General features: G+C 40.3%; 1 protein-coding gene and 1 non-coding gene across 2 annotated transcripts in view; one reads left to right on the top strand and one right to left on the bottom strand.

The window, feature by feature from the left end:
* Nucleotides 1-16515, bottom strand: part of LOC120530811 (sulfotransferase 1 family member D1-like) — a 40094-nt gene extending 23579 nt beyond the window's left edge. Inside the window, exon 1 of the mRNA XM_039755436.1 lies at nt 16224-16515. The gene's annotated coding sequence lies outside the window, so the exon portion shown is untranslated. The remainder of the gene's footprint in view (nt 1-16223) is intronic.
* On the top strand, nt 15054-15126 carry trnar-acg. The gene has a single exon. It is a non-coding gene; the product is annotated as a tRNA-Arg (tRNA).
* Nucleotides 16516-22891: the final 6376 nt, after the last annotated feature.

The following is a 22891-nucleotide window of genomic DNA, read 5'->3' on the forward strand; positions in this document are numbered from 1 at the left end:
CCAGGTCTCCTAACTGCGAGGCAGCAGCGCTACCACTGCGCCACCGTGCCGCCCGTGTAGTAATTTTCTCAAACTAAATAAAGAGAAAACAGAAATCTTAGTGATTGGCAAACATGGATGTAGTGAGGTTATTAGAAATAAACTTGATCCGTTAGGATTAAAAGTCAAGATGGACGTAAAGAATTTAGGGGTAACTATTGACTCTGGCCTAAATTTTAAATTGCATATTAATCAGATCACTAGGGTAGTATTTTTTCACTTATAGCAAAAGTTAGATCTCTTATAACTTTGCAAGATGCTGACAAATGAGTTCACGCTTTGTTTTCAGTCGACTAGATTACTGTAATGCACTCCTCTAAGGACCACCCAAAAAAGACATCAATCGATTACAACTAGTGGAGAATGCAGCTGCCAGAATCTTAACTAGGAAAAGAAAACCCGAGCACATCACACCAGTCTTAGCGTCACTATACTGGTTACCTGTGCCACTTAGAATTGACTTTAAAATACTGCTTATGGTTTACAAATCCTTAAATCATCTCGCTCTATCCTATATTTTGGAATGCCTCTCACCTTACACTCCAAGTCGTAAACCTTAGGTCTTCAAATGAGGGTCTGCTTAGAATTCCAAGAACTAAACTTAAAAGAAGTGGTGAGGCAGCCTTCTGCTGTTAGGCACCTAAAATCTGGAGTAGCTGACCGATAGAAAGTCGCCAGGCTGATACAGTGGAGCACTTTAAAACACTGCTAAAACACATTATGCTAACATGGCTTTCTCATAACTTCATTTTAGTGTAACCCTGATATTCTGTATATGCATTGAATGATCATTTTTGTCATGGCTCCATGATCTGTACTAACCCCTATGTTCTCTGCTGTTCTTTTTCCGGTTTTCTGGGTTGGCAATCTGCGCCACCACCACCTGATCAGAGCACCGTGCAGTCCCTACATTGATGTCCACAAGACCATCATCATCTATTTCCTCCACGTGAAGCCTGAAACCCATGAAGGCTGATTTAGATCATTTATGTTAGGCGGGCTGGGTGGTCTCATGGCCTCTGAACCCCTGCAGATTTTTTTTTCTCCAGCCCTCTGGAGCTTTTAATTGTTTTTTCTGCCTTCCTGGCCATCAGAACTTACTTTATTCTTTGTTATTTAGTATTGCCTGATCTACTTTTACATTTCTATTTTTTATAAACTTTCCTTTCCTCATCTTGTAAAGCACTTTGAGCTACATCATTTGTATGACAACATGCTATAGAAATAAATGTTGCTGTTGTTGTGCTCCGAACACGTTACGTTAACGGGGGCGACGATTTACACCCTGACTGAACTTATTTCACGCCTCCCGTTGAGCTCCACTAAATCAGTTTGTATGATTCACTGAAACAAGGAACAAATCGTTCACGCGTCGCCCATCACTACAACTTACTGTTGGGCTACGTCTTGTTGGAGGGAAACATGAACAATGTCTCCACAAACAGCCATTTTAGCCTTAATAGCAAAAGGAAACAAAGTGAAGTGCCAGAGTCTGATGTTGGCACTGATAATTTAAGTGATGCCCCGCCGCTAGCTGTGTTCACTTTGTCATGGCTGTGCTACCAATGCAATTACCAAGTGTGCTACAAAACCTACAACCACCCAAACGCCAGAGGATGGGTCAGGTCACGGCTTTGTCTGATGTCCACGAGCCACCATCTCAATTGGCATTAACATTTACAACTTTTGTTAGAGCGCAGATTTGTGGCTCATTGATACAACACCGCAGTGTGTGGAGGGGGTACAGGATATGAAAAGATGCCATTTTGAATTTTTTTGTAATAATAGACTTGAGGGCAGATTCACTTGTTTATTCAGAGACTGGAAACCTGTGTATCAGATGGGCACACACAAATTACAAGGAAAGGCAAAACAGTAGTCCATCAGTTTGCCGTTATGTAAAGCTATACTGGTCAAAATTATAACGATATTACTTGGCCGTTTGTGTCGAAGATGGGATGGTATGCCTTACGTATCATCAAAATGTAGGCAGTCAATTAATCTTTGTCATTTGAAAGTGGAATTCTTTGGATTTATATAGCGCTTTTCTCATTACTCAAAGCACTCAGCAGTTAAGGGCCTTGCTCGAGGGCCCAACAGAGCAGAGTCCCTTTTCACATTTACGGGATTCGAACCGGCAACCTTCCGATTGCCACTGCAGATCTCTATTTAAATTACTGTTAACAAAAAGCATTCCAACTAGACATGCGAAAAAAAGAAATGCCGTTTATATTAGTATGATTGGACTTGTAACAGGATGGGATGTTGTTGGAGTTGGATGAGACTTGAGTCCCCACCTGTTACAGGCCTCCGATGTATTGGCAATAATGAATACAATGAGGCTATTAGAAATAAACTGGATGCATTAGAATGAAAAGTCAAGACGGAGGTAAAAAGCTTAGGGGTGATTGTTGACTGTAATCTGAATTTTAAATTGCATATTCATCAGACCACTAGGACAGCATTTTTTCACTTAAGAAACATAAGTAAAGTTAGACCTCTTATATCATTGAAAGATGCTGAGAAATTAGTTCACACATTTTTATTTAGTCGACTAGATTATTGTAACGCACTCCTCTCAGGACTACCCAAAAAAGACATGAATCGTTTCCAACTAGTGCAGAATGCAGCTGCTTGAATCCTAACTAGGAAAAGGAAATCCGAACACATCTCTCGAGTTTTGATGTCACTACACTGGTTACCTGTGTCATTCAGGATTGACTTTAAAATTCTGCTTATGGTTTATAAAGCCTTAAATAATCTCGCTCCATCTTATATATCGGAATGTCTGACATCTTATATTCCAAATCGTAACCTCAGATCCTCAAATGAGTGTCTCCTTAGAATTCCAAGAACAAAACTTAAAAGAAGTGGTGAGGCGGGTGGCCTTCTGCTGCTATGCACCTAAAATCTGGAATAGCCTGCCAAAAGGAATTCAACAGGCTAATACAGTAGAGAACTTTAAAACACTGCTGAAAACATATTACTTTAACATGGCCTTCTCATAACTTCAATTTTACTTAATCCTGATACTCTGTATGTTCAATTCATCATAATAACTATTCATGGTGGCTCTAAAATCCGTACTGACCCCAACTCTCTCTTCTGTTTCTTTTTCCGGTTTCTTTGAGGTGGCGGCCTGCGCCACCTCCACCTACTCAAAGCATCATGATGCTCCAACATTGATGGACGGATTAAAAGGCAGAAGTCTACGTGACCATCATCATCAAGTCCTTCCGTGAGAACCCTAAATCCAAAGAGGACTGTTTCATTTATGTTAGGTAGTTTGCCCAGAGGGGACTGGGCAGTCTAATGGTCTGGAATTCCTACAGATTTTATTTTTTTCTCTAGCCGTCTGGAGTTATTGTTTGTTTTTTCTGTCCCCCCTGGCCATTGGACCTTACTTATTCTATGTTAATTAATGTTGACTTATTTTGTTTTCTTATTGTGTCTTTTATTTTTCTATTCTTTATTATGTAAAGCACTTTGAGCTACTGTGTGTATGAAAATGTGCTATATAAATAAATGTTGTTGTTGTTGTTGTTATTTTTTTAAATGAATGTTATGGCCTGCAGGGGGCAATCCAGCTCCCCAAACCTGACACAGACAGACGCAGACACAATCCCAGCTTTTATTTGGTTTTGGGAAACGCTTCCCTCACAAGCGTTTCCCACCATAGCCAACATAGCACATTAACAAAGCAGAAATTAAACAGCTCAAAGCAACTTCTGGTCTGGAAGCACTTCCATGTGAGGCAGAAGCCCGATGAAGTAGGGCACAGGCACCCCCTAGTGGCACCCATGGGGCGCAACAGGGCTGAGTTGTACAACTCCATGTCCTACAATATCCTATGGGAATCCACGACACCTCTGCAACCCAGGGGGGCTGCCATCTAGCGTTGTGGGGTAGGTAATTCTCTATGCACAACCCCAGGTCCTTCCATTATACAAGCATCCGGGCTGTGCAAAGGCACCTGCCGTCCGCCACATTGAATAACAAACAGTAATAAAAAATATCATTAGGCTCACCCGTGGCAAATTTAGGCCCACCTATTTATGAAATTCTGGAGCTGCTACTGCTGCAGATTATCACTGTAAAGGACCATCCTGCACCTAAATGGTGTTTGGACTAATCAATAGCACGGGAAAGGTGCAGCTGCCCTAACTGTTATAAACAGAGGACACCGGCAGTAATGGTCAGTAGCGGTTTTCGGGATGGGAATGGGATTTGAGTGGCTTAACCCCCTGACACTTAGTGCCCACCACCCATCTAGATATACACGAACAATCGTGGCAAGACCCTGATCTTCTTGCCTATCCATACTCCGTTATATAATAAACCAGTTCCTTACCAAGTTCTTAATTAATTATTTATATCATTTCAACAAATTACTGTGTTTAAATTAACTAATATTAATCGCTAGATGGTAAACTTATTTCAGTTCCTCTTCTTATTTCATAGGTACGATTGAAACTGATTTTATACTATAGGGTGGTCCAGATCTAAATATGCAGTTTTCATTATGCTATAACTTATTGTCTATTACATAGAAAATCACCCGAAAAAATCCCAGACCATTGAGAAGTGTGTGAACTGACGACATGAGAATCCTCTTCGCGCCGACCTGGAATCGTCCCCGCATAAATCAAAGTCTGGATCTGCATAATTAGATCTGGACCACCCTGTAGTATTGGTCATTTTGTATTCAGAGGTAGTTTCCAGTTGCAAATTACTCCTGGGTAATTAGGTACGACTCTATTGGGAATAGTTAACGAAAAATGTGATGTTTAAGAAAACTGAGCATCAATCAGTTACAGACCCTTCACCACTAACACACATCAGTCGTTGCCATTTTCCCATCACTTGAATTGCAGTCTGCCGTGTATGAAAGCCACTGAGCCACCACGAGCCTCTTTGTGCTCCGTTTTCAACTCCATTGTAAAGTGCTGTTAAAAACCTACAGATTTAATGTGTCTACGAACACATGGATTTGAATTCTATTAGCGCCATTACTTTTTAATATTGTTTTTTTGTTACAAAACTATTTAATACAACAACTGTAATAAACGACTCTTGGATGAGGCAAATAAAAATGTCAAATGCTCTAACTTTCATTTCAGTGAACTTGAATGTCACGCCTTGCCGACATTCTTATATTTATATATTTAAAGTCGCTTATTTCTTGTACTGCGAGGCAGCAACTCGGCCAGTGCGTCACCGTGTTTTCGCTGATCACTAAAATTGTGTAATGAACTTGTCGATGTTCAATCGATAGATTGATTGATTGATTGATTGGAGTAATCACACTGCACATGACCCCCCTTGCGCAGACGCTGAGGGGGTGGGACTCCTTGTGCAAAGCCGTTGCTGTTTCCACAAATGTTAGGACTGGACGATTTATTTAAAAAACTAAGAGTGTGGTGGTGAATAACGCTGGTCACAGATAAGACACCCCGGGGACGCCGGCGGGTCTTAAAGCGAAGCTTAACTTTTGAGGATGGGCAGCAAGACACTACGGAGGAGAGCGCGTGCCCGAGTTGCAGTACAGTACTTGCAAAAATATGGATGGCGTGTGTGTGCGCGCGCGCGCGCAAGTTTTGGTTCGTGACGTCAACATCGTTGTTTACTATCAACATGGTGACGGCGGGCTGCTTTCTCAACAGTATCAATGTGCATGCTTCAGTGTTTGGTGAACGGTTCGATGCGGTGAAGCAAAGCTTCAAACTTAAATGCTGACATGCAAATGTCTCCATGGTGCTTTTATCCATCCATTTCTCGCATAGGCAAATACAAGCGTCGCGTATTCCCCATCGTAATGACGTGATACATCTTTGAGTTTCCATATACCGTCTCCACATTCTGTGTCTTTGTTTCCGTCTTTTTATTTTGTTTTGTTTTGTTTTGTTTATTTTTGCACATTTGCAACAACATCAAAATGCAAATAATTTTTATCTTAACATCTTTCTTACCTCAGACTCACAGCGCAACGAAAGCGGACGTTGTTTTCTCCCCGTGGTAGTTTCTCGCATTGACACTTGGTGAAATCCTCCAGAACTGCTTAAAGTGCGCGCGCAAGTACAGACAGTCCGCGTCCTTGAGCTCAGGCGTCGCGTCGCGTAGCGTATATCCCCGGCCTAAAAGTGCCTTCAAACGCGCTGACTTATTGAATTATTCTACAACTTTAATTAAAGTTTGCGATCGTGACAAAACAAAAAGGTAAATAAGTCTATTGCCTTGTCAAGGCTTTTAAGCTTCATTTAACGTAAATATTCTGTTGTGATGGCTACCTTATTTTTTTATCCAATGTTTTAAAATGTTAGCATTTCCATGTATACTTTTTTGAATTGGCAAAGTATTTAATAAACTTCATTTTGGGGGTGAGCGGGGTGTTTTTAAGTCTGGAGTGCCTAGCGGGGCGGCTGTTCTGCGCATGCGAACTTCACAGTTGATCTTACGGTGTGTGAGTGTCTTTAATTTGTATTTTTTTTAGTTCACAATTGTGGACGTAATAATTTGATTGTAATAATATATTCTTATTAATGAGTCAGAAGAGAATTATTGTGTATACTAAACAGTGGCGTAGCTCGAGTTCGTGCCGCTCGGGGCGGGGTGGTGCTTCAATTTGCCGCCCTCCAACATATCTGAATATGAAGCAGAAAATTAAAATGACGTACAGAAAAAAAATTAAGATACATTTTGCATAGATGTATTCATACATAGAGAAACTGCAATCATTTTTGCACATGTAATTATTTATAAGCTTATTATTTATAATCAACTAGACAAGAATATAGTACAGACGCACTAATAAGCCGTCTTCTAAATTGTTAGTTTAATATAATTACGCTGTGAAAACCAGAACCAGTGTAGTTACAAGTAAAAGGTGGGGATGTTTTCTGGGCTGAGCAAAAACGCATTCGGATTGATAACGAAACGAAATTCTAAATTGTAAATTAGCTGTTTATCTTCTTAGAAATTACTATTTACTAATTATTATTTATTTTTGTTATTGCCTCAGAAATTTCAACTGCTGTGTCTGATGCCGTCACAGAAGGACAGTCTGAAAATGATTTTTGAAGCATTTGTGGATAAAAATCTGAGAATTTAACTTTTTTCACTCATGACTAATATTTTTCAGAGCCCTGCTGCTTACATGCGAATTGTCTTGAGCCTTTTGGCCTGTAATGCCGCACCCAAAAATGTGCCGCCCGGGGCGGACCGCCCCCTCCGCCTGCCCCTAGCTACGCCACTGACACTAAATAGTTAATAATTTGTGTGGGAGGGTTTTGTATTCTTTTAGGAAAGCATTCTGTTACTATAAGACCCTGTTCATTCTTTTAAATGTACAGTAAAGTAATGTAACTTAAGGGTTAAATTAGATGAGTAAATGTTTATTATATTAGAATGAAACATATATATACAGTATATATATATACAGTATCTCTCTCTCTCTCTCTATACTGTATATATATATATATTTCATTCTAATATAATAAACATTTACTCATCTAATTTAATGTATATGTATATAATATGTATATCTGCACTTAAGAGTTGCAATGTTAATTGCCCTGCTCATTTGTAATACGTTAAAAAGTAGTGTTTATAAAGTTCAGCATTCAGGATCTAGCAGGATATGTGAGGATGCAGGGCTGTCAGTGACGTCACCTGGCCCTGCCATTTGCTAGCAGCTGCAGAGAATACGGCTCTTTTTGAAACAGAAATCTACCGCCATCCAGTCTTTTTAGGAACAACAACCATAAAATAAAAAAAGAGACCCAACCACAATAAAAAGGGCATTTTTGAAGGGATTTATCATCTTTCATTATTAAAGTGCACAAACTGCTCAGACTCAAACGAGGCCAAACTGGTGACTCAAAAAAGGTGGTGGCATCAAATGCTGCCGTGTGACAGTAGACATCTACTCCTGTTGGGCAATTCCAGCTATTACAATATTTACATGAGCCGTGGCCTGAAGAGACAAACAAAAAAAAAAACACAGATTTGCCCATCAGACTGGCAGAGAGTGAAATGTGATTCTTCACTTCAGAGAGTGCATTTCTGTTTCTCCAAAATCCGGCTGCTTGGCCCACCATGGAAACCCATTTGACAAAGCCCCCAACACTCAGGTCTCCAAGAGTTAGTTGGAACTCCACTGTCAGTTATGCCAACTTAAATTGATGGTGTGTAAAATTCGCCCATCCTATCTTTTGTATAGTGCCTTTCTCATCTACAGTTGTACTTGAAAGTTTGTGAACCCTTTAGAATTTTCTATGTTTCTGCATAAATATGACCTAAAACATCATCAGATTTTCACTCAAGTCCTAAAAGTAGATAAAAAGAAACCAGTTAAACAAATGAGACAAAAATATTATACTTGGTCATTTATTTATTTATATATATATATATATATATATATATATATATATATATATATATATATATATATCCATCCATCCATCCATCCATTGTCTAACCCGCTGAATCGAATAGGGTCACGGGGTCTGCTGGAGCCAATCCCAGCCAACACAGGGCACAAGGCAGGAACCAATCCTGGGCAGGGTGCCAACCCACCGCAGTATATATATATATATATATATATATATATATATATATATATATATATATATATTATTTTATTATTATATTATATTATATATTATTATTATATAGAAAAGTCTAAAGGGTTCACAAACTTTCAAGCACAACTGTATCTATCTATCTATCTGTTTTATACACTGCCTTTCGTAACTATGTATCAGACATGCCAATTTAGGACTGCAGATTCTTACATGCTGCCAATCTTTTCTGTAGTGCCTTTCACATCTGATTAATATGTAACTTATATAGTGCCTTTCACACTATCTGTGTACCTGTCTGTCATATACAGTATAGTATCTTTCACATACATTTCTATCTATCTATACTGTATATTTATCAGTCTCTCTATCCTTTTTATAGTGCCTTTCACATCTATCAGAGTATTAGTGAAGCCAAGTTAGAATTGGAGATTTATATGTGCTATCAATCTTTTAAGTAGTGTCTTTCACATCTATACATTATCTAAAACACTCACTGGCCACTTTATTAGGTACACCCCTTCTAGTACCCGGTTGGACCCTCTTTTGCTTTCAGAACTGCTGTAATTCTTCGTGGCTTCGAATCAACAAGGTGCTGCAAACATTCCTCAGGGATTTTGGACCATATTGACATGATAGCATCACATGGTTGTTGCAGATTTTTCAGCTGCACATCCATAATGTGAATCTCCCATTCCACTGCATCCCAAGGGTGGTCTATTGGATTGGATTTGAGTCCAGTGAACTACTTGTCATGTTCAAGTAGCCACTTTGAGATGATTTGAGCTTTGTGACGTGGCACATTATCCTGCTGGATGAGCCATCAGAAGATGGCCACACTGCGGTCATAAAAGGATGAACATGGTAAGTAACAAGACCCGGGTAGGCTGTGGCATTTAAATGATGCTCAATTGGTACTAAGGGGGCCAAAGCGTGCCAAGAAAATATTCCCCATACCATTACACCACCAGCAGCAGCCTGAACTGTTGTCAACGCCAAATTCCGACCCTCCCATCTGAATGTCGCAGCAGAAATTGAGACTCATCAGACCAGGCAACATTTTTCCAGTCTTCCATTGTCCAATTTTGTCGAGTCCATGTGAATTGTAGCCTCAGTTGTCTGTTCTTGGCTGACAGGAGTGGCACCAGTTGTGGTCTCCTGCTGCTGTAGCCCATCTGCTTCAAGGTTTGACATGTTGTGTGTTCAGAGATGCTCTTCTGCACACCTCAGTTATAATGAGTGCTTATCTGAACTACTGTTGCGTTTCTAGCTGCTTGAACCAGTCTAGCCATTCTCCCCTGGCATCAACAAGGCATTTTCACCCAGAGAAGTGCCACTCACTGGATGTTTCCCCATTTCAGACCATTCTCAGTAAACCCTAGAGATGGTTGTGTGTGAAAATCCCAGGAGATCAGCAGTTTCTGAAATACTCAGACCAGCCAGTCTGGCACCGACAACCAGGCCACGTTCACTTGATTCCCCTTTCCGCTGCTCAGTTTGAACTTCAGCAGGACGTGTTGACGATGTCTATAGGCCGAAATGCATTGAGCTGCTGCCGTGTGATTGGCCGATTAGTTACTTGTGTTAGCAGGCAGTTGAACAGATGTACCTAATCAAGTGGCCAGTCAGTGTATATCTATGTATCATTCTTTTATATAGTGCCTTACATATTTTTCTGTATTTATCTGTCACATATATAATGTCTTGCACGTCTTTTGCATGTATGTATATAAGAAAATCTTTTGAGACTTATTTTGGAATCCTAGTGCGTGTGTTTGGGGGAACAGGCTTTCCTGGCCAACCCTTAAACGCTTCACACTACCAATAGATTGAAATGTATTGAAGCACTTTAAAATGGCGTTACAAAAAAAGAGGTTTGTCCTTGCTACTGCACGTTAAACTTAATACAAAAGCTTTGCATGCCAGTTAGAGATCTGAATTCAGTAAACAGTATGGCACATGTGATGAGGTACCAAAACCCACCCTGGATAAAACATTGCTACATCCATCCATATTCTAACTTGCTGAATCCGAATACAGGGTCACGGGGGTCTGCTGGAGCCAATCCCAGGGCACAAGGCAGGAACCAATCCTGGGCAAGGTGCCAACCCACCGCAGGACACACACAAACACACACTAGGGCCAATTTAGAATCGCCAATCCACCTAACCTGTATGTCTTTGGATTGTAGGAGGAAACCCAGGCAGACACGGGGAGAACATGCAAACTCCACGCAGGGAGGACCCGGGTCTCCTAACTGCGAGGCAGCAGCGCTACCACTGCGCCACCGTGCTGCCAAACATTGCTACAGCATTATAAATTTAAATTTCCACTTGGGGACAAATAAAGTATAATTCAAACTAATCTACCCTCCCCGTCATGATTCAGTCCCCACAGCATCCCGCAGATCGTCCATGTGTCTCACTAGTTCTTTTCGTTTCGACATTTCAAAGCAGGGCCGTGTCTGAGAATAGACGGTCTAGATAAGCGCGTAGGCCGCCCTCTAGTGGTCAGCGTGCATTACTGCCGCACCATGTAGAGATTCCTATGTTTTGTTCAGAAAAATTCGAAGTGTTTCTGTTGTGCTACTCAGCAGCACCCGCACTGTCTTCACTCAATCTGTTGCCCAGAAAACGGGCTACGAGACATTTTTTTTTAAACGGTACAGACCTACGAACACTCGAACTCAAAGTGAATGACTGATTATATTATTGTTGTATATTATTTTCACATACTAGCGATGCTCGGTCTTAACTTCTGACGACCTACACAGTCCAACAGTAACATGAACAACAGCAATGCTGATGATTACGATGATAATAATCCTCAAATTGTAGCACAGAAGATACCGACATGGCGAAATTAAATTACACGATCACAACGGCAACAAGCCCGTAGCTCGCGACTGAATCGCTAAAGGATGATTTACCCCAAACTACGATCGTCTCCCAAATGAGCATTCGTTAAAACTTGTGTTGAAATTTAGTAAATATCGTCCTCTGTTGCTCACCACCGTTTGTGAGATGCGCTCTGGACACGCTAAAGCAGACGTGCGCGTTTCTTTGAAGGAGGTAGATTGCGTTATTTGCATACGAGAGCATACGGTAAATAGGAACTGTGAGTAAAGAATCCTATTTAAAGATAATCATTCACTAAAAGTTATAATTATGCTACGTTTTCAATTTATTTTATTAATTTAAATGACATGTATATGTTATCGTAATGCTTTAATTAAAAAAAAAATGGCCCAAGTTTATTTAGTAGTTTAAATAGATAACTATAGAAACCAAACTACAATCTAAGTAATGAGATATTATCTTAATTTTCTTTAAAGCCTCGTTAAAAACAATAAGTAAACACTATTACAGCCCGATTCCAACTTATTTTCTGAAATGGCACCCCTCAAACGCGTGTTTTTCTGAGAGTGTCTTGTAAACAGACGTTGATATAACTCGCCATCTTCAAATTGTGTATTCGAGGTCCTAAATACTTTAATGTCTCCAGGTTTCAATGTACAGGTCAGGCAGTGACGAGTCCTCTCAAAGCACCATTTACAAACTTCGTCTAGGGCAGGAAAAATCCTAGAGCTGACTCTGTTTCAGAGTAACGCGGCGGTCCCTTCACCTCCCAAGACTGTCTGTCACCAAACACTTCAAAGTTGTGTCATTGTTAGTCAATCATCTCAGTTCGAGTGTTTCCCAGGTCGGGGTTGTGGGGAACATGAATGATATCAGGGGCGTTTCTTGCTATATGCGGAGTATGCAGATTCATAATTGTTCAGGGGAGTATTAACATTACCTGTCTGTTTGTAGCCCTATCATGTATTTAATGAAGCATTTGTATGCTTAAAAATTAAATGTAGTATATAAACAACACTAAGCTGTGATGATACAGAAGCCTTGGCTTGTGTTTATTGGGTAATCATTTCAAAATCAATGATTTTCACTAGGCAGTCGTGTCGCGCAGTGAGTGACGTCTACCGACAGGTATGATGGGCGGACTCACGGAGAGACGCACATCACGTGAGGAGGTAAAAACAGAAGCCGAAGCGACATTCCTACCTAAGACGGCATCAACAAGGGCTTATCCCTGTGGTGCTGAAAAACGTAAAAAGAAGAAAACTACGCAGAATAAAAGTAAAGCATTTGTTAACGACGTTGCAATGGATCAGAGGTGATAGGTAACGAAGTAAAACAACTTCATTACTTTTCTTAAGCATAATTTTCCTATAGGCTATTTGCATCTTTATTCGAGTATTTTATTTGTTTGAGACTTTTTACTCAAAACATATCTGTACTCCCAACAATAAAAAATATCCGTAATTTACTATCTTGCCAACAGGTTTCTACGTCCGGAAAACTAGGAGGGGCGATCAATAATTTATCAACCTCAGTAGCAATGAAAATACTTTTCAAAAAATTGTGTTTTATTTTTCAGTTTAGCCATTTGACAGCTCCATACGCTTTATCTACTTTTCCTAAAAAATGACTTTTAACCCCTTAAAAAAAAAAAAAACAAACAATCGTCTGTTTGACCTTCAAGTCAGGACGACACAGCTGCCTTGATGTCTTCATCTCTTCAAAATCGCTGATTTCTTCAAAACTCGGAACAGGAAACAATCTGAGGGAGCCAGGTCAGGACTGTAGGGTGGATGGTTCAGCTGATGGACTCCACATTCTCGGGTGGCAGCCTGTGATTGACGTGACATGTGAACAGGTGCACCGTCGTCAAGAAGCTTACTTGAATCATACATGGACATTTCAGAGTATATCCATCCATCCACCCGCTGAATCCGAATACAGGGCCACGGGGGTCCGCCGGAGCTAATCCCAGCCAACACAGGGCACATGGCAGGAACATAATAGTATATTCATACTGTAGGTCTGATCACAATCTGATTAGTTGGGAGGTCACCTAACGCTTGTGGTTGGTCAGCCAGTTGGCAAACATCCGCCACGCCCTCTCAGTTGGTTCGCTTAAGTGACGTCGGAGGTTCGATCCCTAAAAGGGGAAACAAAGAGGCGTCCACCTGATGAGTCGCAATTAGGGCGAAACCCATGTTGTGTACTCTTTGAATTATTTTACAGGTACTCTATAATATATATAGATATATATATATATATATATATATATATATATATATATATATAGATATATATATATAGATATATATATATATAGATATATATATAGATATAGATATATATATATATATATATATATAGATATATATAGATATAGATATAGATATATATATATATATATATTGTAGCGACGGACGACACTGACATCCCAGAAGGCTTTGCGGTGCTGCGCCTAAAATTAAACTGTTAATTATGATTTCTTTCATGTTGGGTTTCAAACGGTTGTGTTTAATGTTGGTTTATAGCTTTTGACAATGTGGGTGCTTTATTAAAGTTAAAAGGGTGTGTGTGTGGTTTAAGTTTGCCTAACACTATTAACCACAGTTGCCTGGTGTATGAGTCTCAGTATCAGGACTAAAGGAAGAGCGTAATTTGAATAATGCCGTGAATGAGCAATATTACCAGTATTGAGAAAAGAGTACAGAAAAAGTGTTTTCTTGATAAACTGAGTGTGTCTGCTTGTCACTATATATACATATATACACATACTGTATATACATACACACACTTATACTCACACATACACACACATATATAGGCTAATGATGATAATACCAGATGGCAGAGATATGGGGAGATAATTAACTGGAATGGAAGCCAAAGACATTTAAGCCCAATTAATTTTAATATTACTTAATTCAAGATTAGTTATCAGATTTATCAGTCATTTATAAGACTTCTTGACAGATTTCTGTAACTGCCTGTTTGTTTTCATTGCATTTCTCATTATGTCTTTTCACTTGCAAACATGCAAACTCCACGCAGCACCCGGGAAGCGAACCTCCACCTTGCCGCCCATATAAGCTATTTTATTTGACGTATGCACGTTAAATAGGTTGTGTTGACACTGGAGTATCATTGCTGTATTCTTCTGATGAAGACGAAAAAAAAATGATATAGAGATGTGTGTTATCTGACGTACCTTTTTTTTAAGAAAAATTAGCTTTGTATTAAAACATCACATGAAAACTTTGCAATTTCGCTAATCTTTTTATATATACGGTATAGATACATATGTTAACCCTTCCATTATTGTATATATCTATATATGTGAAAATTTTATTTAAAAAGTTATTTTTTTAAAACGATATTTACCTCGAAGAAGCAGTCTGATTCGAACACGTGTTCATTCTTCAATTTGTGAGAGATCGTTGACTTACGAGTTGTGATTGGTCAGAGGTTTCAATTCTTGTGATGATCGTGGAGGCGTAACATAATTTGACAGATTGTTGCTACGAAGACTCAGCAGGACTCACAGCTGCTCCGAGCAGCCCTTTTTTGCCTCAGAGGTGGGCCAGTGGCGCAATGGATAACGCGTCTGACTACGGATCAGAAGATTCTAGGTTCGACTCCTGGCTGGCTCGGCTTAATTTTATAGCACAGCGGCGAAATATAACTTCGAAAAAGTAATAACTGAAAAAAAGTTTGACAGATAAAAAGTAGATATGTTAACGTATCGTAATTAATTAAAATTACGAAGTATCATCAGTATGTCGAACATATTTGCGGTCACGGGAGGCTATCCTGCCAGCACTTGACGCAAGACAGGAACCGTGCTGGACACGCACCCAGCTAATTTTAATATTACTTAATTCAAGATTAGTTATCAGATTTATCAGTCATTTATTAAACTTCTTGACAGATTTATGTAACTGAAGCACTTAATGCCTGTTTGTTGTCATTGCATTTCTCATTATGTCTTTTCACTTGTAGACCTGATTTTTAATCAAGAGCAATACATTTAAGAACATGTACATTTACACTTTTACTTGAGTAAATATGATTAAGGCATTTTGACCAGAGTGTTTTTTATAGATAAGGACTCGCACTTTTACTTTAATAATGCATTTCTGTACTTCCGCCACCTCTGCAATGAGTAAATCTTTTAAATGTAAGCGATGCTGCTGTTTGACACTCACCTCTTTCAGTGTCATTTTCTGTAGGCTTAAATTGCTGGGGTCAACTTTAGATCATTAACTTGAATTTTAGATTTACACATCTTGACTGTTTGATGCATCGCCACAGATCATCTTAAAGGGTTTCAACTCCACCCCCACCTCCCCCATGATAGTTTTACAAAATAGGGGCCACCAAAAAACAAGAAACGACCCTGAATGATAAAGGTACGCTCCCGCTGCGTCGCAAATCATCTGAACAGTACGATGAAGATGGAGCGCTCTATAAATCGCCACAGAATTTGCTCTTGCGGCCAATCGCGTGGTATCGCAAACCGACCAGAAGTTTCAAAGATCACTTCAGTTGTGCAGCATCAATAGCTAAAGCAAATGCTTCCATTAACTGTGCATATTTTGGGCTGGCCTTTGTTATTTATTCAAATCTGAAAAGTGAGGCGAGCTTTCATTTCACCGCAAACGGGAGAATCGGTTGCGATCTCCTCGATGTTCTTTCCGATGTAAAGCCGCACTTCGCGCTGTTCTCGATGGATGTAGATATTACTTACGAAGACTTCCTAAACGTCGATGTCGCTCCTTTTCTGTTTTGTCACCCAGGACTCCGTGCTTGCTCTGCATTCAAGGTCACCTTTGCTGCTGTTCTGTGACAACCTAGTTCAAAGTACGAGGGGGCGATTATCTAGGCGACGTAACGCCACCGCCAGCACTCTCTGGGGCGCAAGGCTGGCTTAAGGTCCTCTCAATGGACTTCTGAAATTAAGGTAGGCGAGAAGTGTTTTTGTATCCAAGTTCCCCTTCCCACACCACACTAAAAGTGCCCCTGCATCCGGTGTGCCTTTGCCAAAAGCGCACGCGCACGCGCACACACACACGCGCGCGGATATCGGAGTTGTATGAGACAATGAGCGGAGATCACGTCCTTCAAGTATGTAGGTGGGTTTAATGTCAGAAATAACTTCAAAAAGCTTGCAAGAGAAGAAAAGGAGCAGGAAAACACGGTTTTGCAAATCCGCATACTTATTTTTCTTATTTTCCCGGCCGAGTTCAGCGACCGTACATAACTGGAATGTGAGAACCTGTTACGCAACATATTTGTGGAGGCCTTTTCGTTATTAAAACTCTGGAGTGGGGTTCGTAAATGCAAATATTAAATCACGGGGTAGAAAAACAATAGGTATTGTGTTGCACCAAAATCACAGATTATCTTTAAACTACTCACGTGAGGTCTGAGATTCCTGGAAAGCTTGCATATTGTAATCTTTTTAGTTCGCCAATAAAAGGTGTCATTTTGCTTGACTTCTAACTACTCAACACAAAACAGAGACAGCACCACAAACACGATTAATTACAAAGCCATGGGGAGATTATTTAGCACTAGGATTGCCCAGGTAGCTTTGTATTATGGGCGAGTAAGGAAATACACTCGATGGCAAAAAGTGAGTGGACACCTGACTATCACACTTACTTGTATACTATTGGAGTTTGTTAAGACATCCCATTGCCAAAACTACAGCAATTCATTTGGAAACGACCTTTATGGCCTCCACTCTCCTGGGAGGGCTTTCCACAGGATTCTGGAGTGTGTCTGTGGGAGTGTGTGCCCATTCAGCCAAAGAAGTATTTGTGAGGTCAGATACTGATGTTGGACGAGACATTCTGGCTCACAGGCGGGCTTGCAGTTTATCCCAAACATATTCAGTATCGTCGAGGTCAGGGCCACTGAACATCCGCCATGCCTGTATGGACCTGGTTAGTGCACTGTACACAATCATGTGGGAACACCAAAGGGCCTTCAACAAACCGTTGCCACACGGTTGGGAGAGCACAGTTATCTAAAAACACTTTTGTATGCTGTAGATATGAAAGGCCAACAGTGCAATTCCCTAAACCCAAGGAGCCTCACCCACATCTGGACAAACAGACCCACACCCTTATCTATCGTGCAGCAACCTTTGTTCATCAGACTACCAGATAGTGACACGTAATTCATCATGCCAGAGAACAGATTACCAGTGTTGCACAGTCTGATGGCTGCCTGCTTTACTGCACACCATCCCGGCCGACACTTGGCATTATGTATTGTGATCTCAGGCCTTGTGTACAGCTGCTGGGCCATGGAAACTCATTTCATGAAATTCCTAATACGCAGTTCTCGTGCTGATGTTGCATCCAGAGGCTGTTTGGAACAACATGGTCAGTAATGCCATCTTAGGATGTGTGATTTGTACGTGTTATCAATCTTTTAAAAAGTACCTTTCACATCTATCAATATAACTATACATCCATTTTTATATAGTGTCTTACATATCTATCTGTATCTTTTATAAAGTGCCTTTTATATTGTGCCTTACACATTTATGTGTATCTATGCATTTTTTTTATATAAATGTGCCTTCTACATCTATTTGTTTTATATAGTGCCTTTCAAATCTATCTCCATCCATCACATTTATATAGTGCCTTTCATATCCATATGTGTATCTATCATATTGTGTCTTTTACATCTATCCTACTATGAATACATATATCAGTCATTTATGTAGTGCCTTTTATATATTTGTATGTGTCTATAAGTCTAACTATCCTTTACAATTCAGGGGTGGGCAAAGTCAGTTTCGGGCTGCAGTGGTTGCAGGTTTTTATTCCAACCCAGTTGCTTAATTAAAAAACAGTCCTTGCCAATAATTTAATTTGACAGTTTGCTAGTGCTTTAACTCTGCCATGTCAAGTAATTCTCATATCCTACACTTATTTTTCCATTCTAGGGATATCATCCAAATGATTTGAAGTCTAAAACAGACGAGTTATTCTCAGTGCTTCACTCTTTTCTCTTCACTTTCCTTTCAAGCATTTAATTAAACCCAATAGTGCTCGATAAATACACACAGAGGTGTAAATGGAAACAAGCTAAACGGAGAACTGCTGGTTTCTTTTGTCATTAGCATCTTATTGCTAATAAGGAGCAATTGAAAAAATGAGGATACAGCTGTTTAAGACTAAAATAAGCAATAAGGCTTAAAATCTTAACAAGTGAGACAACGAAAGTGAAGCAGAAGTGTCACTTGAGCAAAAAGTGCTTCTTATTAAGCCACTGGGTTGGAATAAAAACCTGCAGACACGGCGGCCCTCTAGGAATGACTTTGCCCACCACTGCTTTATATAGTACCATTCACATCCATCTGTGTTCCCAAGTATCTATGTCCATCTTATATAGTGCCTTTCAAATCTGTGCATCCAAGTACCTCAGTCTCTCTGTTATATAGTGCCTTTCATATCTATGCATGCAAGTATCTATGTTTGTCTGTCCTTTATATCAGCGTTTCTCAACCTTTAGGTATCTCCGAGTTTTCATAACAGTTTTAATCGTGCCCCCCTAATGCTTTTTTTGAAAGGAGCCCACTAATATCAATTTGTTCTTTTTTAATTAATGACATACCATAGATGCATATTTTATTATACCTACTTAACTTTTATCGACATTTATCTAACTCTAGATTTATTTTTCTAGTGTCAGAATGTAGTTTAAAAGTTAATTTGTTCTCTCTGTCTCTCAGGGGTTGGGGGTCGACTTGTTCTCAATTCTACTATTTGTAAAAATTGATTGATTTGTATGGAATGATTGCAATAAAATTAATAACATTTCAAAAACAAAAAAAAAAGTTAAGGGCGGCACGGTGGCGTAGTGGGTAGCGCTTCTGCCTCGCATTTAGGAGACCCGGGTTCGCTTGCCGGGTCCATCCCTGCGTGGAGTTTGCATGTTCTCCCCGTGTCTGCGTGGGTTTCCTCCCACAGTCCAAAGACATGCAGGTTAGGTGGACTGGTGATTCTAAATTGGCCCTAGTGGGTACTTGGTTTGTGGGTGCGTTTGTGTGTGTCCTGCGATGGGTTGGCACCCTGCCCGGGATTGGTTCCTGTGTTGGCTGGGATTGGCTCCCGTGACCCTGTGTTCGGATTCAGCAGGTTGGAAAATGGATGGATGAAAAAAAGTTAATTTGTTTTGGTTTTCATATTTTCGATTCTTGTTTTTACATCTTCGCGCCCCTAGGGGGGCCCGCCCCACAGTTTGAGAACCACTGCTTTATATAGTATAATTCACATCTATCTACATATCCAAATATCCACCAGCATCTTTTATAGTGCCTTTCACATCTATGTAGGCCTATTCAAGTATCTATGTCTGTCTATCCTTTATATAGTGTAATTCACATTTATCAGAATCTTTTATAGTGCCTTTCACATCTATCCGTGTATCCAAGTACCTATCAGACCCCCATCTATCTATACACCCATGTATCTCAGTCTATAAATCTTATATAGTGCCTTTTACATCTGTCTGTCTCGTATACTGCCTTCCTTGTATACTGAATAATGTCTCTCTTATTGTCCAGCAGCACATATCATATCTTTTGTTATATAGCAGCTTATCTGTCGATTCTTAAGGTCTGTAGCAGGCTTCCTATTTATCGATCGTATCGCTCCCGTCACGTCTCTGTGCACAGGTCCCACCTCTTCATTGTCCCGGACTGTCATGACAAGCTCTTTTCTTACTCGCACATCTTGTTTTTATCTTTTTTTACAGCCTTTTGGGTTTGTCACTGTGATCATAGCGGAATGGGATGCAACAGTCCGCCATCTTCTCCTTATCATGCTAGTCAAAGAGGGCAGCTTCTACAACACTAACATCGTCTTTCCAGTCTCTCTCTTGACTTAAAGACAACAAAACTGAACAAATGAGGTTATCAAAATGAAGTTTCCCTCTCCTTGCCTTTAGCCTAATAGGGTGTAGGAAAATGAAACTGGGAAATGTAATAGTGAGTGACGAGAGGTGACAGCACCCCGACAATCACAAAGTGTTACACTGATTTGTCTATCCCGCCACTGACAAGCAGCTCCAGGAGTGTGATACGGTCGTGTGAAGTAAGTGCACCCCTTGACGTGTTTCTTCTTTTTTGGACATAAATCAGGATTTGATCTTCATTTAGGCAGTAGCTATAAGTGGGCTATAGGTGATACTGTATATATCAAACATCAGGCCACTTTTACATTTTGTAGTCTACTGTATAATTTAAACAAACATAAGTGCAAATTTCATATGTAGAAAAAGTACACCACCTTCAGAAAGTATTCAGCCTCCTTCATGTTTACAGCTTCTGTTATGTTGCACCACTGGTGCTAAAATCATTTTTTACCTCATCGAGCAACACTCAATACCCAAGCATGAGAAAGAATTTTACAGAACTGCAAATGTATTTAAATCCCAACTTCCATTGATACAAATGTTCAGACCCGTTCCTCAGTACTTAGTTGAAGCCCCTTTGCCAGCAATTACCTCCCGAGGTCTTTCTGGGTTTGAAGTGCCAAGCTTTGCACACCTGGATTTAGGGATCTTCTGCCATTCTTCTCTGCTGATCTTCTCAAGCTCTGTCAGGTTGGATGGAGAGAGGCGATGGGTAGCAATTTCCAGTCTGTGGCTGGGCAACTCAACCCTGCCTGGTCTCCCAGTCCCTACCATTTAAAAACAACTCCACCGCCATCACCCTGCTTCACTTTTTTCAGGATCTTGCACTGGTGACGAGTGAGCGGTGCCTGGTTCCTTCCACACAGGACTACCATTCTTGGTTTCATCAGTCGTCAGGTTCGTAACAGTCTGTAAAGATTATCTGGTCTGATGAGACACAGATTGAACTCTTTGAGCAGCTGGCAAAGACCAGACGCTGCTCATCAGCTGTCAAGAACCATCCCTACGGTGAAGCACAGTGGTGGCAGCAACATGCTATGTAGAAAGGTGCTTCTCAGGGACAGGGAGACTGGTCAGAACTAAGGGGGTGAATGCAGACAAACACAGAGAGGTCCTTGAAGAAAATCTGGTGAAGGTTCACCTTTCAGCACAACTCTGACATAATGCTAGAGTGGCTTTAGGACAAGTCTCCGACTGTCCTTGAGTGGCCCTGGCCAAAGTCCAGACTTAAACCCCATAGAACATCTGTGCAGGGACCTGAAGATGGCAGTTTACAGATACTTCCCATCTAATAGAGCTTGAGAGGGTCTGCCAGGAAGAATGGGATACATTACCCAAATCCAGGTGTGCAAAGCTTTTCAGAAAACATGTTTTCACTTTGCCAATATGGGTTCCTGAGTGAAGACTGAAGGGCTAAAAACGTGCAGAAAGTGAACGGGTTTGAATGCTTTATGAATCTGTTGTACCTGATCACTACACATCTGTAAGGATCCAAACATTTATTTGTTAGCAAAAATTACCAGTCATTCTAGAAGTATCTGGGATTTCCGTTACCTAAAGTCTTTTTTTTTTCTAAAATTACACTTAGTTGCCACTTTTCTTTAAAACTAGCAAATCGTGTTTGCGAATATTTCACAAGAATAAAAGCGTTAATGAAATGATGAGGGAGAGAAGAACATCACACATTACAGTAAGAAAGGAGATTATTATAATAATGTGAGAGGACTCAGTATTAGAACAGTCACGTGATTAGTATGGGATGTTATTACAGTCACTTACAACATCATGAATATTTATAATACAAAGTGTAACATGAACAGGTCAACAGGACATACTGGATAAGAAGGGAAATGCAGGGCACATGTAAGTCAGTATGTGTGAAGTGTGCCCGTCAGGTAATGTAGTATACTGATAGAATAATTGTCGGAAAACGCAATTTGTTGCATAAACGTTATTGTCAGCAAAAAATATTCCCCTGTGTAACACGCAAGTACTTGTACGTTTAGCCCAGGTTTCGATGTAACCCTGGAAAATGTAGTGTACAACTGGCCATGGGCAGAAACAGGGCCTGGCAAAAACTCTGACCTTATTAAACGTTTGTCGTACAATATGCTACTGTAAATGAACGGGGAACTGCCTACTCCGCAATATAAAGGAAATATCTTATTTTGAATTGTCGGTGTTATGGAATCCCTGTAGTTTTTCCGTCATAATGTTTCTTGTTGTCTGGTAGTTTGCTGCTGCTCTTCAGAAAGGTTGTGTGTGTGATTCGTTTTTCGTACACTGTCCAGGTGAAAGACTTACTGCCGCTGATCTTCAGATAATGTCGCTCTGTGCTTTGTCATACGTTGTCTTTGTTGTTCTAAGGCATCTCGCCTGTGCTGGTTGGTCTGGCGTGATGTCGGTGTTTCTGGTTCTGTACGTTGGTGTGAGTTTATAGGCCGGCGAGATCGTTTCTGTTGGTCGCCACTAGGCTGT

Source organism: Polypterus senegalus, chromosome 6 (assembly GCF_016835505.1).
Source record: "Polypterus senegalus isolate Bchr_013 chromosome 6, ASM1683550v1, whole genome shotgun sequence".
Lineage (NCBI taxonomy): Eukaryota > Metazoa > Chordata > Cladistia > Polypteriformes > Polypteridae > Polypterus > Polypterus senegalus.